Raw genomic sequence first — 12,948 nt, 5'->3', positions numbered from 1 at the left:
ATTTAGTACCATTTCTAGACTTGAGATCAAGAGGTCAGGACAGCACAATTATTCTTCCACAGGAAATGAAATAAAACCAACTTCAGAAATCTACAAATTTAAAAGGCCAACTAAGTCCATTCTATGGACCTTTCTCAGATTTGAACTGTAGAAACAATGTTGAAAGCAGGAAGCAGGCAGTGTAAAGCATTAGAGATTCGAAACCAAAGTAGAATAAGCCCTGGATCCCTGAAATCTACCATACCATATCAGTGGCCTTAGGAGGCCTTTTAACAATTTAAACTGAAGCTAAAAAATACTTTTCATAAAAAAGAATGACATCATTTCCTTTGCAGCAACATGGATGCAGTTGGAGGCCATTATCCTGAGTGAATTACTGCAGGAACAGAAAATCAAATACCACATGTTCTCACTTAATAGTGGAAGCTAAACAATGGTCCACATGGACATAAAGATGGACACAGTAGACGCTGAGGACTACAAAATAGGGGAGGGAGTAAAGGGGCAAGTGTTGGAGAAACTACCTGTTGCATACTATGTTCACTAGAAGAGCAAACCCCAGCGTTACATAATACACCCACCCACCCATGTAACAAATTTGCACAGGTACCCCCGAATCTATAATTAAGAAAAGAAGAGAGTTCAAAAAAAGAATACTTTTCAAAACATGTATTTTCACAGCATATTCATACTCCTAAAAAGAAATACCAGAATCTGATAAGATTAGTTACCTCTGGAGAGAGGACTGGGAGCTCTGTGCTAGGAGATACACAGGACTTTTATAGTCTATCATTTTATACTGGTTGAATATGTTCCCATGGACATAAATTAAAAGAAAAATAAAAGGAAAATACTTTTAACTTAATAACAAATTTGACTCTTCTAAACCATCTGTGAGGCAAAGATAAATAGGATGGAAATGGCAAATTATCTAGAAAATATTGAAAATGAGAATATTTTTAAATCAAAAAACCTATGGGCCATAGCTAAAGCTGTATTTAAAAGAGAATTAATAGCTCCAAAAGTGTTCATGTTAAAAATGAGCTGAAAAAAACTAAATACACAACTTAAGAAATAGAAAAAATCATGCTGGGTGCAGTGGCTCACGCATGTGAGCCAGCACTTTGGGAGGCTGAGGCGGGCAGCTCATTTGAACCCAGGAGTTCAAGACCAGCATGAGCAAAATGGTGAAACCCCTTCTGTACAAAAAATACAAAAAACTAGCCTGGTGTGGTGGCATGCATCTGTAGTCCTAGCTACGCAGGAGGTTAAAGCGGGAGGATAGATTGAGCCCAGGAGGTCGAGGCTGCAGTGAGCTGTGATTGTGCCGCTGCACTCCAGCCTGGGCAACAGAATGTGACCCTGTCTTTAAAAAACAAATAAATAAAAAATAAATAAATAAAATCAAATCTAAATAGAGTAGGAGGAAATAATTCATAAAAATGAAATTATTTTAAAAGAAAACTGAAAAAGAGATATAACAAAGCTGATCTTTACAATTAAACTACTGTGGTAAGTCTAGTTAAGGATAAAAGAGAAAAGTGAAAACATTCAGCATTAGTAATTATAAAAGATGCAAAACGCATTTTAAAAATTGTAAAAGAATATATACAGGTCAATTTTAAGGTAACATATGATTTTCTAGCCAAATATAAATAACCCAGATTCACTTAAGAAGTGGTAGAAAGTCAGCCAGGCACAGTGGCTCACACCTGTAATCCCAGCACTTTGGGAGGCTGAGGTGGGAGGATCACTTGAGCCCAGGAGTTTCAGACCAGCCTGGGCAACATAGTGAGACCCCATCTCTGCAAATAAGTAAAAAAATAATAATAATAACTGGGCATAATAACACATGTCTGTAGTCCCAGCTACTGGGGAGGCTAAAATAGAAGGATTGCTTGAGCCTGGGCGGTTGAGGGTGCAGTGAGCTGAGACTGCATCACCATCCTCCAGCCTGAGAGACAGAGCAAGATGCTGTCTCAGACAAAACAAAAGAAGTGGTAGAAAGTCAAATAAGCTATTACACATAACAGAAACTAGAACATGGATAAAGATCTGCCATTTAGAAAGGCTTCAGGACCAGATGACTTTATCATTAGCATCTATGTAGCCTCAAAAAACAGACAATAATTTTTCTTATAAGTACACACAGAAGATGAAAGGATCCCATAAGTGACAGTATGAAGCAAAGATAGGCTAAATAACAAAATCAGATAAAAATACCTAAAAAGAGAACTATAAATCAATATTTACTAATAAAAAAATAAGTATTCTAAGTAAAAATAGAAAGTTTAGTTTATTCAAATAACAGCATACTTGGCCAAGTAGATTTTATTCCAAGCATACTGGTTTTTGAAGGGAAGCCCAGCCTAGATCAGCGGATTGTCAGCCAAGCCATAGACTCCTGAGCAATATTAATGCCTATTGTGGCATGCCACTGAGATTTTGTAGTTGTTTGGCATACAGAATTATTGTGACCGTAACTCTAGTTAACTGTTACAGTTAGCTCCTCTGGACCATGTGCCTTTATGACATTTTCCACTTGTTCCTTTATGTTCTTTTGTAGGAACTAAAGCCATCATTTTGAGGATAGAAGCCATGTGCTAGGATAAAGGAAAAGAAAGCTAGAAGGAACCTGGGTCCTAAATTCCCACAGGACTACCATGTAGCCCTGGACTACCTACATTCAGATGTCTTTATGTTTATGCCATTGTCATTTTTGGTGCCCTGAAGTCAAACCAAATCCTGACTTATATACAAATGGTCTGTACATTGTCAAATCCTATGGCCAGTTTTCAGCCTTTCTCCTACTTCCATCAGCAACATTTGGCCCTGCTGGTCATGCTTTCTTGAAAGCGTATCTTCACTTTGCTTCTTGTACCCTACTCTTTCATGAATCTTCTTTTAACTCATTGGCTACTCCTTCTGAGACTCAATTCCTAGATAGCCCTCACCTTCCTTAATTCTAAATGTTGGGGTACTACCAGGGTCACTTTTAAGAATATTTTTTTTTAATCAATACTCAGTCAGTAGTTGATCTTAACTAATCCCATGACCTTAAGTACAATCTATAAGCTGTCAACTCCCAACCTTATTTTCCAGCCCTGACATGTCCCCTGATCTCATCTTACTGCTTATTCAACATCTCTACTTGATGGTCTAATAGGCATCCCAAATGTCACATGTCCAAAACTGAATTTGTGCTGCATTCCCACCATTCCCCTCGGTCAGTAAGTGGCAACCGTAAACTTCCATTTTGTTAGGCCAAAATATCTCAGCATCATCCTGTCTCCTCTTTTTACTCACACCACCTTCAATCTATCAGGAAATTCTATTGACTCTACCCTCAGAATGTATCCAGCATCCAACAGCTTATCACTGCCTTCCCCTTTTCCACTCCTGTTCAGACCATCACCTGAACTACTGTATCACTTGACTTCATCTCCCTGCCTCAGCTGTTGCTCTAATACAGCATACTCACCACCCAGCTTTCATTTAAAACACATGAGACCATGTCATTCCTCTGCTCACAATCCTCAAGTCATTTCTCATCTTACTTAAAGTAACAGAAGAGTCTTTCCTGCAGCCTTCAAGGCCTGCATGACCTGGCCACAGTTCTCTATCACACTTCATCGTCTTCCTCTCCTTATACTCACTCCACATCACTACGGTGGCCTCATCAAACACACTCAACCTGTGCCCAACTCAGGACCTTTGCACTGCAGTTCTCTGTCTGCAACTCTGTCTCCCTGGTAGCCACATGATTTTCTCCCTCCTTTCATTCAAACCTTTACTCAAACTCACCTCTTTAAAGAGGCTTCCCCTGACTCCATTCTCCATAGCAACATATTTCACATTGCACTCTCTATCATCTACCTTGCCTTATCTTTCTTCTCAGTAGTATCACGTTGCACATATCTGTGTATCATCCATCTTTTCTATAGACCGTAAGTCACATAACAGTGTGGGGGAGAAAAAGGAATAACTTTCCTCACCCATTGCAAGGGTTGTTGCTGACGCTCCTGTAACAAAAGATTAACAAGAGAAAAGCATGACAAATTTATTCAGCCAATGTTTTATGTGATATGGGAGCCTTCAGACATGAAGATCCAAAGACCCAGGAAAAAGGGTATAACTTTATACCCTTAGGTTCAATGAAGAAGGAACAGTCATGCAGAAATGTGACTGGACAAAGGGGGAGTCTGACCTGATGGCAACACACTACAGAAAACTCAACAGTCCCTATTTGTTTAGATTTTTCTTGGCCCCCCTGGAAAATATGCCTTTACTTTGGGTGGGACACCTGTCACATCAGGGTCCTATGGCCTACTTTCATGTAAGGCAAGTCGGAGAACCCTTTATGGCCAGCTCTCACATAGACAGGTGGAAGGCCAGAGAGTGGCCTTTCCATGTCTGCTGTCTTCTCAGTTTCCAAGGTGCCGTATTTTGGGGTAGCATTTTCTGAGCCCCAACAACAGCAAGAACTTGCTCTAGACTTTGTTTGTTTCGTTGTTATAGATGTAATCCTAGTGCCTATTACAGTGTCTGACTCATAGTAGGGATCAAATAAATATGCACTGAGGAAAGGAATCTTTCTATCTCGAGCACAATCTTTCCATCTCCTGGAATGCAGTAGGCACTGCAATAAATGTTACATTCATAAAGTAATGGGATCAAAAGGTGTCTTGAGTTGAATCGTGTCCCCCAAAAGATATGTTGAAGTCCTAGCCCTCCTGTATCTTATTTGGAAATAAGGTCTTGACTGGGCACGGTGGTTCACGCCTGTAATCCCAGCACTTTGGGAGGCCAAGGTGGGTGGATCACGAGGTAAGGAGATGGAGACCATCCTGGCTAACACAGTGAAACCCCGTCTCTACTAAAACCACAAAAAATTAGCCGGGTGTGGTGGCGGGCACCTGAAGTCCCAGCTACTCAGAAGGCTGAGGCAGGAGAATGGCGTGAACCCGGGAGGCGGAGCTTCCAGTGAGCTGAGATCGCACCACTGCACTTCAGCCTGGGCGACAGAATGAGACTCCATTTCAAAAATAAAATAAACATAAAAATAAATAAAAATAAAAATAAATTTTAAAAAAGAAATAAAGTCTTTGCAGATGTATTCAGGTTAAGAAAAGACTGGATTAGCATGAGCCCACATTCAATACCTAGTGTCCTTAGGAGGAGAGAGAGATTGGGAGGCACAAAGATACACACAGAGGGAAGAGGACCATGTGCAGACGGAGGTATAGTTTGGAGTTAAGCTGCCTTGGCTGAAAGAAGGCCAAGGACTGCCAGCCACCACCAGGAGCTGGAACAGACCCATGGGACATTCTTTCCAGCAAGGCCATCAGAGGAATATGGCCCTGTGGATACCTTGGTCTTGGATCTCCAGCCTCTAGAACTGTGAAGGAATACATTTCTGTTGCTTTAAGTCATTCAGCTTGTGGTCATTTGTTATGGCAGCCCTGGGAAAGTAATACAAAGGGTGGGGAGAACTAGGTTTTCAGCATGATTAGTTACCTCATCTCATTAAATGCCAGAATTAGAACTCAGGCCTTCTGACTCTCCAGTTCAGTGTGCTTTCCACTAGACCAGTGCTTCTCAACTTTATTTCCTTTAACCCCTGCCCCCAAGGAGCCTCTTTAGGCTTTTTTTTCCCTAATCACCTCCTACCCCAACCTCCATAAAGTTGGTTTTTTTTGTTTTTTTGTTTTTTTGTTTTGAGACGGAGTCTTGCTTTGTCACCCAGGCTGGAGTGTAGTGGTGTGATCTGATCTTGGCTCACTGCAACCTCCGCCTCCTGGGCTCAAGTGATTCTCCTGCCTCAGCATCCTGAGTCGCTAGGATTACAGATGTGTGCCACAACGCCCAGCTATTTTTTGTATTTTTAGTAGAGATGGGGTTTCACGACGTTGGCCAGGCTGCTCTTGAACTCCTGACCTTGTGATCTGCCTGCCTCGCCCTCCCAAAGTGCTGGGATTACAGGTGTGAGCACCGTGCCCGGCCTCCATAAAATTTTAATACCACAGATATACAGTATACTGTTTATGTGCCGTGGCCCTTTGAAGGTCCATAGACTATTAGAATATCTAAGTTTTAAGATTTTTGCCCCTCCTCCCAAGAATTCCAAATTTTTACCTCCTGGCAGAGGGAAGTATGGCATTCATAATACATGCTTTCAACTAAAATATTATCTGATAATGGCCATAAATGAAATATTTATTTTTCTGTTATCAGAACAAGAAATGTAGGTACAGCTTATGAATATATATTTCAGCTCTCCCTCTGTCCTTTGATGGGATTATACTTCTGTACCTCCTCAGAAGTGGAGTGAGGCTGTGTGGCTTGTTTTAGGCAATGAAATGTGAGTGTAAGTACCACGGATCACCTTCAAGTAGAAGCTTTGAAACATTGCATAATTCCCTACCTTCTCCCTCCTGCTCCTCTAATTATGGAAACACAGTGTATGATGGAGCCTCCGGGAGCTGGGACCCCAAGTGAGAGTGATGAACAGAGCTTCCCTGATGGCTCCCTGTGCACCACATCTATGAATGAGAAATAAGCTTCTGCTGTGAAAAGCCACTGAGACTTGTTTGTTTAGTTTTTGAGACAGGGTCTCTGTCACCCAGGCTTGAGTACAGTGATACCATCACAGCTCACTGAACCTGTCCCTCCTGGGCTCAAGCAATCCTCCTACCTCAGCCCCCTGAGTAGCTGGGACTACAGGTGTGTGCCGCCAGGCCAGTTATTTATTTTTTAAAGGGAGGGCTTCATTATGTTTCCCAGTCTGATCTCAAACTCTTGGGCTGAGGCATTCTGTCCACCTCAGCCTCTCAAAGTGCTGGGATTACAGGGGTGAACCACTGCCCCAGCCACCACTGACATTTGAGTGTTGTTTTTTGTTTTTTTTTAAATCAAAGAAAAACATATCCCATCCTAACAAACAGGGTATTGCATGAGGGAAAAAGTTAGATGCATAAAATGAACTGTTTTTTTTCACCTTAATTTTAATTTAACATGATACTCACAAGGGAAAATAAAAACTCCAATAATGTTTTAAAATGTAATTAAATTGAACATTTCTGAGCTTCTTGTTTAAAACTTAACTTCTCGCTCTCTTATTATATATTAAATTTTGAAACATAAATAAAACAAAGGTTCACTGCTCTAGAACTCCAAGTTAGAACTTCAATTCAAATATAGATTGACCTGTTGTAAATACATGTGATGCAGGGAGATTTGCCAGGACTGAGGGCTCCAAGCTTTTTTTTACACTTTCTTTGCAAGTTATATGGTCCTGGATCATGGACTTCATCACCGATGAAAAATAAAATTACGTGTTTATTGGATTTGTGTGACCTTTTCTTCCAACAATCTCAGGGCACCAAACTTTTAGCACATCCACTCCTTAAGTAATTTTAACATGCAGAGAGGATGAGAAGGTCAAACAATTACAAGAAGTCTGCTAGCCAATGTCAGCGGAATGCATTAGGTGTCAGTAGAGTTTCCATTTCAAATATTAACAAACAGGACATAAAGCTACAGTAGAGCTGGGGTGAAGCAAGAGGCATGCCGGGAAATGTGCTAAATAACCCTCAGGAATTGGGCAGTGCAGCCAGCCTTCTCAGAGAGTACAGGAAAGGAAGAAGTAAAAGGCAATGTTTTTAAAACCGAAAGCTAGGATTTTTATCAGGAAAGATGCCTCACACTGGAGCCTTACCCTCATTCAAATATTTATTTTGCTTGTGTGAATTCAGTCATTTGTAAAGGTAGAAAACTCTCTTTTCCATTTGCTCCGTTAATTACTGTTTGGCTCCTTTCACCAAACAAATTTTGCAGAATTTTATGAAGTGTTTTCTTTGTCTGATCTTCTGTAATAGCCACCTATACAGTTTTTGATACTGGAAGTGGATTCAGTACAGAAAACACAGCCACTGCAAGTGTCACAGGAGCAAAAGGATTTAATATAGGAATTAGGGTTATACATAAATATGTGGGAGAGCTAATGGGAGGGTGGGGCTGAACAGCACATAGAGGATCAGAGAAACAGTCCCTTAATAACTTCTGCCTAAAGAGCTGGAGCAGGAGGGGAAGCTGTTCTGGCCACCACATCCTCCTGAGAATAATGGCTTAGCTTTTCAAATCCCACGCAAGTTCCTCTCAGTGGCAAAATCCAACCCTGAATTGTATGGAAAGGGCATTCTGTGAAACATGGCTCCCCCGTTGGAGGTGAGAGGTGGTACCACTCAGATGACCAAATGCGATCCAGCATAGTTAATTGCACAATGAAAAGGGAACTCTATTTATTGAGGTTGAGTCTGTTTATTTTAACTGATAATTGGGTTGCAAGCTAAAATTATGAATTCAGTTCAGTACATTGCTCTGTTAAGAACAAAATGTCAGCTGATGTATTTTTAATTTTTCATGAAATGATTTTCATCACATTTGAGATGTGTATTTACAACAAAAAGCTCTAATGCTAGTGGTCATGGCAGCATCCCCAACCCTGCCTTGATGCCTTGGCAATGGAGGCTAGACAATGGCAATGTTTTGAGTAGCCTATTTTGTCTTCATCAAGAAAATAATTGAAGCTGCCTCTTCTTCTGGTTCTAAAACATAATTCAGGTCTGAAGCATGAAAAATTCTGTAGACTGTTACTTGCACTAGAATTGAAAACTGGCTTGTAATAGGAGTTTATAAATGAATAAATGAGCATTTAAACTGTTTATCTGTAAGTAATCTAACTAGAGAAGGCATGAGATAATTATCAAAGTGAAGTTTTAAAATGAAGAAGAAAATCCACAGGCCTTGGTTAAAGATTCTGCAGTATTTAGGATTTGATTTCCAAACCTTCGGGGTTCCCAGAAGACAGAAAGGAGGCCCCGTGTGGTTTAGAAAAGCTAGAGAGAGAGAATGGAAGAGAGAGAGAGAGAGAGAGAGAGAGAGAGAGAGAGAGAGGAAATGGAACATAAAGAATGGTAAAGGCAGCTACAAAGGCACTAATAGAGCAATCTTAGGTGTAAGTAAGAAAAGAGAACACTCCTGTGATCAGGTTCTGTAACAAGCTGAACAGAAATGTGATTTAGCTGGTTCTAGAAAACGACAACTAGCAGGAGACTTGCTCAATTGAATAATTCTTTTTTTCCCCCGAATTCACTCTTGAGTATGTCTGGTGTGGATAATACTTGTTTAATAGCCTAGCTTTTAGCCATTTTTACATAGAGAAAACCTATTCCTTGAACAAAAGCCAGTCTGCATTTTTGCAGCTTATTTCATATTTAGGATCGCCCTTTTCTCCTAGATGGTGTGGAACTCTACTATCACCAGGTGGCAGTTCACAACTTTGCAGGCGAGAGACAGAGGTGAAAGGAAGCTCTGTTCCTTTCAAGCACTAAACAGCATTGCAATTATGATCATTTTTGACATTACAAGCCATAACTGCCACGACAAAATGCATTTCAGAGTTTGGGCTGCTGCAACAAGTCCTGAAAAATTAATTACTAACAGTTTCCTTCAGAGTTGCTCTAAAAAATTGCAAATGCTGATTTATTTATAGCAATAGCATTTCAAAGATTTTACTTTTTTCCCTTAAAATTGCTGTCAATATTGGGAAAACCTGAGTATAATTCTGCCTATATTATTTTTTATCATAACTGGTTTGTAGAATCATGACCTGTTAACTCAAATAGGAATTAGCAACTACTGTTTACAATGAGACACCCCCACCCCATCTCTGTGCATTTTCTGCTATACTTTGCTGTGATAGTCTCAGTTTCCAGTCTCCTGTCTCCTGTGACATAGGACTATCTAGCTCCCAGGGATTTTGTAAGGATTAAGGAGGTAATAATACATGGACATGGCTAGTACAGTGCCTGCCACATAGTAGATGACAAATAAATGTCAGTTGTTTTTCCTCCATCAATACAATTGAGGTGAATAATAGGATGACTACCAATTGTTGAGCTGTGTATCAGGCATTGTGCTAACCTGTTTCATTCCTCAAACAGCTCTGTAAGGAGAATGAGGCTCAGCCACTAACTTGCCCAAGATTCCACAGCAAATACCTGGCTGACCTGGAAATTCAACCTTAGGACTTTCAAACCCTTTACTGCTATGCCATCCTGAGCTTGATTCTTCACACCGAATATGAAATCCCATCATACCTCATGCAACCTTTTCATCACCTGGGGAGCTGGACTCCTATCGGAAAAAGATTCTTGTGGTTTTACAACATTTAGTTATTGAAACTACAGTACAGCATTGCCAAGCTCTAAAGCTTGAGATTGACACAGAGAAGGAGATTTGGCTGCACACAACCGAAAGTCGGCCTGCCTTCCCCGCAAGGTACAAGGATATTCAGGCTATCTAGCCTGCTGTATGACACACATGAGAATAAACTAAAAAAAATACTTTTTTAAAATTTAAAAAATGCTTTTATTGCAAGGCTTGATGCACAAACGTGTATCCAACGTTGCCCCTGTCCACCTTGATTTTCCATTAATCTACATGGTGCCCACTGACAAAATTCTCTCGATTCCTGTCTACTTCTTCAAGTACCATTAAATTCTGGTTCTCTCTTTCTGGGTCCTATGATTTCTAGAGGCTCACTGTCTTCTAATTTGGTGCCTAGTTTTTGAGCTCCAAAAACTCCATTTCCAAAATCACTGAGTAAAAGGTATGAATGTTCCTCTGGGTATGTGGATAGGTTGGAAATCTTTAGAATGCAGATGCCTAGAATATATTAAGAGGTCCCCAAATTCATCACCACCAGAGAACACCTTTATGACCAATGTTGACACTCCAATATCTGGATACTGCCTCATCTAAAAAAGCCTTATAGCCATAATATTGGTCCTAGAACTTGAACAGTGGTTTTAGGTAACTTCTGATGGACTTATACATATATATATATATATATATTTTTATTGTTGAGATGGAGCCTTACTCTGTGGCCAAGGCTGGAGTGCAGTGGTGCGATCTCGGCTCACTGCAACCTCCACGTCCTGGTTCAAGCAATTCTGCTGCCTTAGACACCTGAGTAGCTGGGATTTCAGGTGTGCGCCTCCACACCTGTCTAATTTTGGTATTTTTAGTAGAGACGGGGTTTCATCATGTTGGCCAGGCTCATCTCGAGCTCCTGACTTCAAGTGATCCTCCTGCCTCAGCCTCCCCAAGTGCTCGGATTACAGGTGTGAGCAACCATGCCCAGCCCACATATATTTCTTCAAGGTGCCTTACCTAATAAAAATAAATATAGATATAATTTTACATTGATTTTTCACAGTGGAAAAATGAATTTGAAGATTTTCTTATGGAATATTTGGTTTGTTTTTATTTAATGGTAGAACTGTATTAACCTTTGCCATGTACAATCCTTTTTTTGTCATTTGCTTAATATCTCTGAGACTTCTAGAACTTTTACACTAATATCTCAGGAAGTAGAATAACTGCTATCTTTTGAAACTCTTAAGAGGGACCCCATAAAGAAGGTTGGTCCTATAACAGAGGAATCAATTAAAGCTTGCATTAAGGAGCTCTCATCAATTGAACATATTCCTCCATTACAGAGTGGACCCCTGTGGATCTGTAGAAATTTCTTTGGTCAAAAAACATCAAGAGCAGTTTTTCACTAATAAATTCCTTGTTTTTCCTCTTAGAAACATCCCTTTACTCTTATGTCAAATGTGTGAAATGTTTTCTAAAATGGGAAAGGTTCAAAAGTGACTGTTTGTAAATTGACTACCTGCATATGAGCTTTCTGTATATACCAGTTAATGGTAATTTGATATTTAATCAGAGTTTTCCAGAGAATCAGAACTAATATTCTGTATGTGTTTATATATATGTGCATACATATGTATTTTATTTCTTTGTTGTTTAGTTATTATAAGGGATTGGCTCATGGGATTATGGAGGTTGAGAATTCCCAAGATCTGCCATTGGTAATAGAGACCCAGGATAACCGATGATGTACTGCCAGTCTAAAAGCCTGTATTTCAGTTTGAGTCTAAAGGCAGGAGAAGACTGATGTCCCAGCTCAAGGCTGTCAGTCAGGGGGAGTTTCCTCTTAGCCTTTTTGTTGTATTCAGGTTTTCCATCGATTGAATAAGGTCTTCCCATAAGTAGAGAGGGCAATCTGCTTTATTCAGTCTACTGATTCAAATGTTCAAATGTTAATCTCGTTCAGAAACATTATCATAGACACACCCAGAATAATGTTTGACCAAGTGTCTAGGTACTGGATGTCCCATTCAAGTTGACACATAAACTTAACAATTACAATATTCCATTACTCACAACATTGAATGCAGCTTAAACTTTCATTCTCAGCTTATATTAAGGCTGTTAAGTACTTTACTATTTGTTGTAAACTTTAAATCCGGCTCTTTGTTAATTATGATTCAAGAGGTCTATCAAAACACATTTATATGTGCTTTAGGCATGTTTCTAAGAATAAAACCTTGGCTTGTATAATACATATATTTCCAAGTTTAGGCTCTGGAGAGTTACGAAGAAAAAGAAAAAGAAAAGCAGCCCCTGACACGTGGGAGATGGCTTCTTACTGTCCACTGTCCTGTTGTGGCTGGGAGTTAGCCTTAGTATTTTCCTCTTAAATAATTTCACAGAATATCAAAATCAGTTAAGACTGCTCTGTGACCATCAGAGATAAAGACAAAAACAAGGCCATTCTCAAATCATGTTTGAACATACACAATAACATAGACATTGTTGGACATTTTACTAATTTGTTTCATTTCTTAAAGAGCCCTATATGGAAAATGAGGCTCAGCTGCTAACTTGCCCAACATCCCTCAGCCAAAACATTACCCAAACCACAAAAATGACCAAAATATCCCTCTATCCTGATTAATATGAGTGACTATTGTAAACTTTAAAACTTAACTGATAAAAAAACCTTTCAGTCATTTTTGAGATACTGCAGGAATATTA

Source organism: Macaca mulatta, chromosome 15, assembly GCF_049350105.2.
Source record: "Macaca mulatta isolate MMU2019108-1 chromosome 15, T2T-MMU8v2.0, whole genome shotgun sequence".
Classification (NCBI taxonomy): Eukaryota; Metazoa; Chordata; class Mammalia; order Primates; family Cercopithecidae; genus Macaca; species Macaca mulatta.
Note: the sequence above shows the minus strand (reverse complement) of the source record.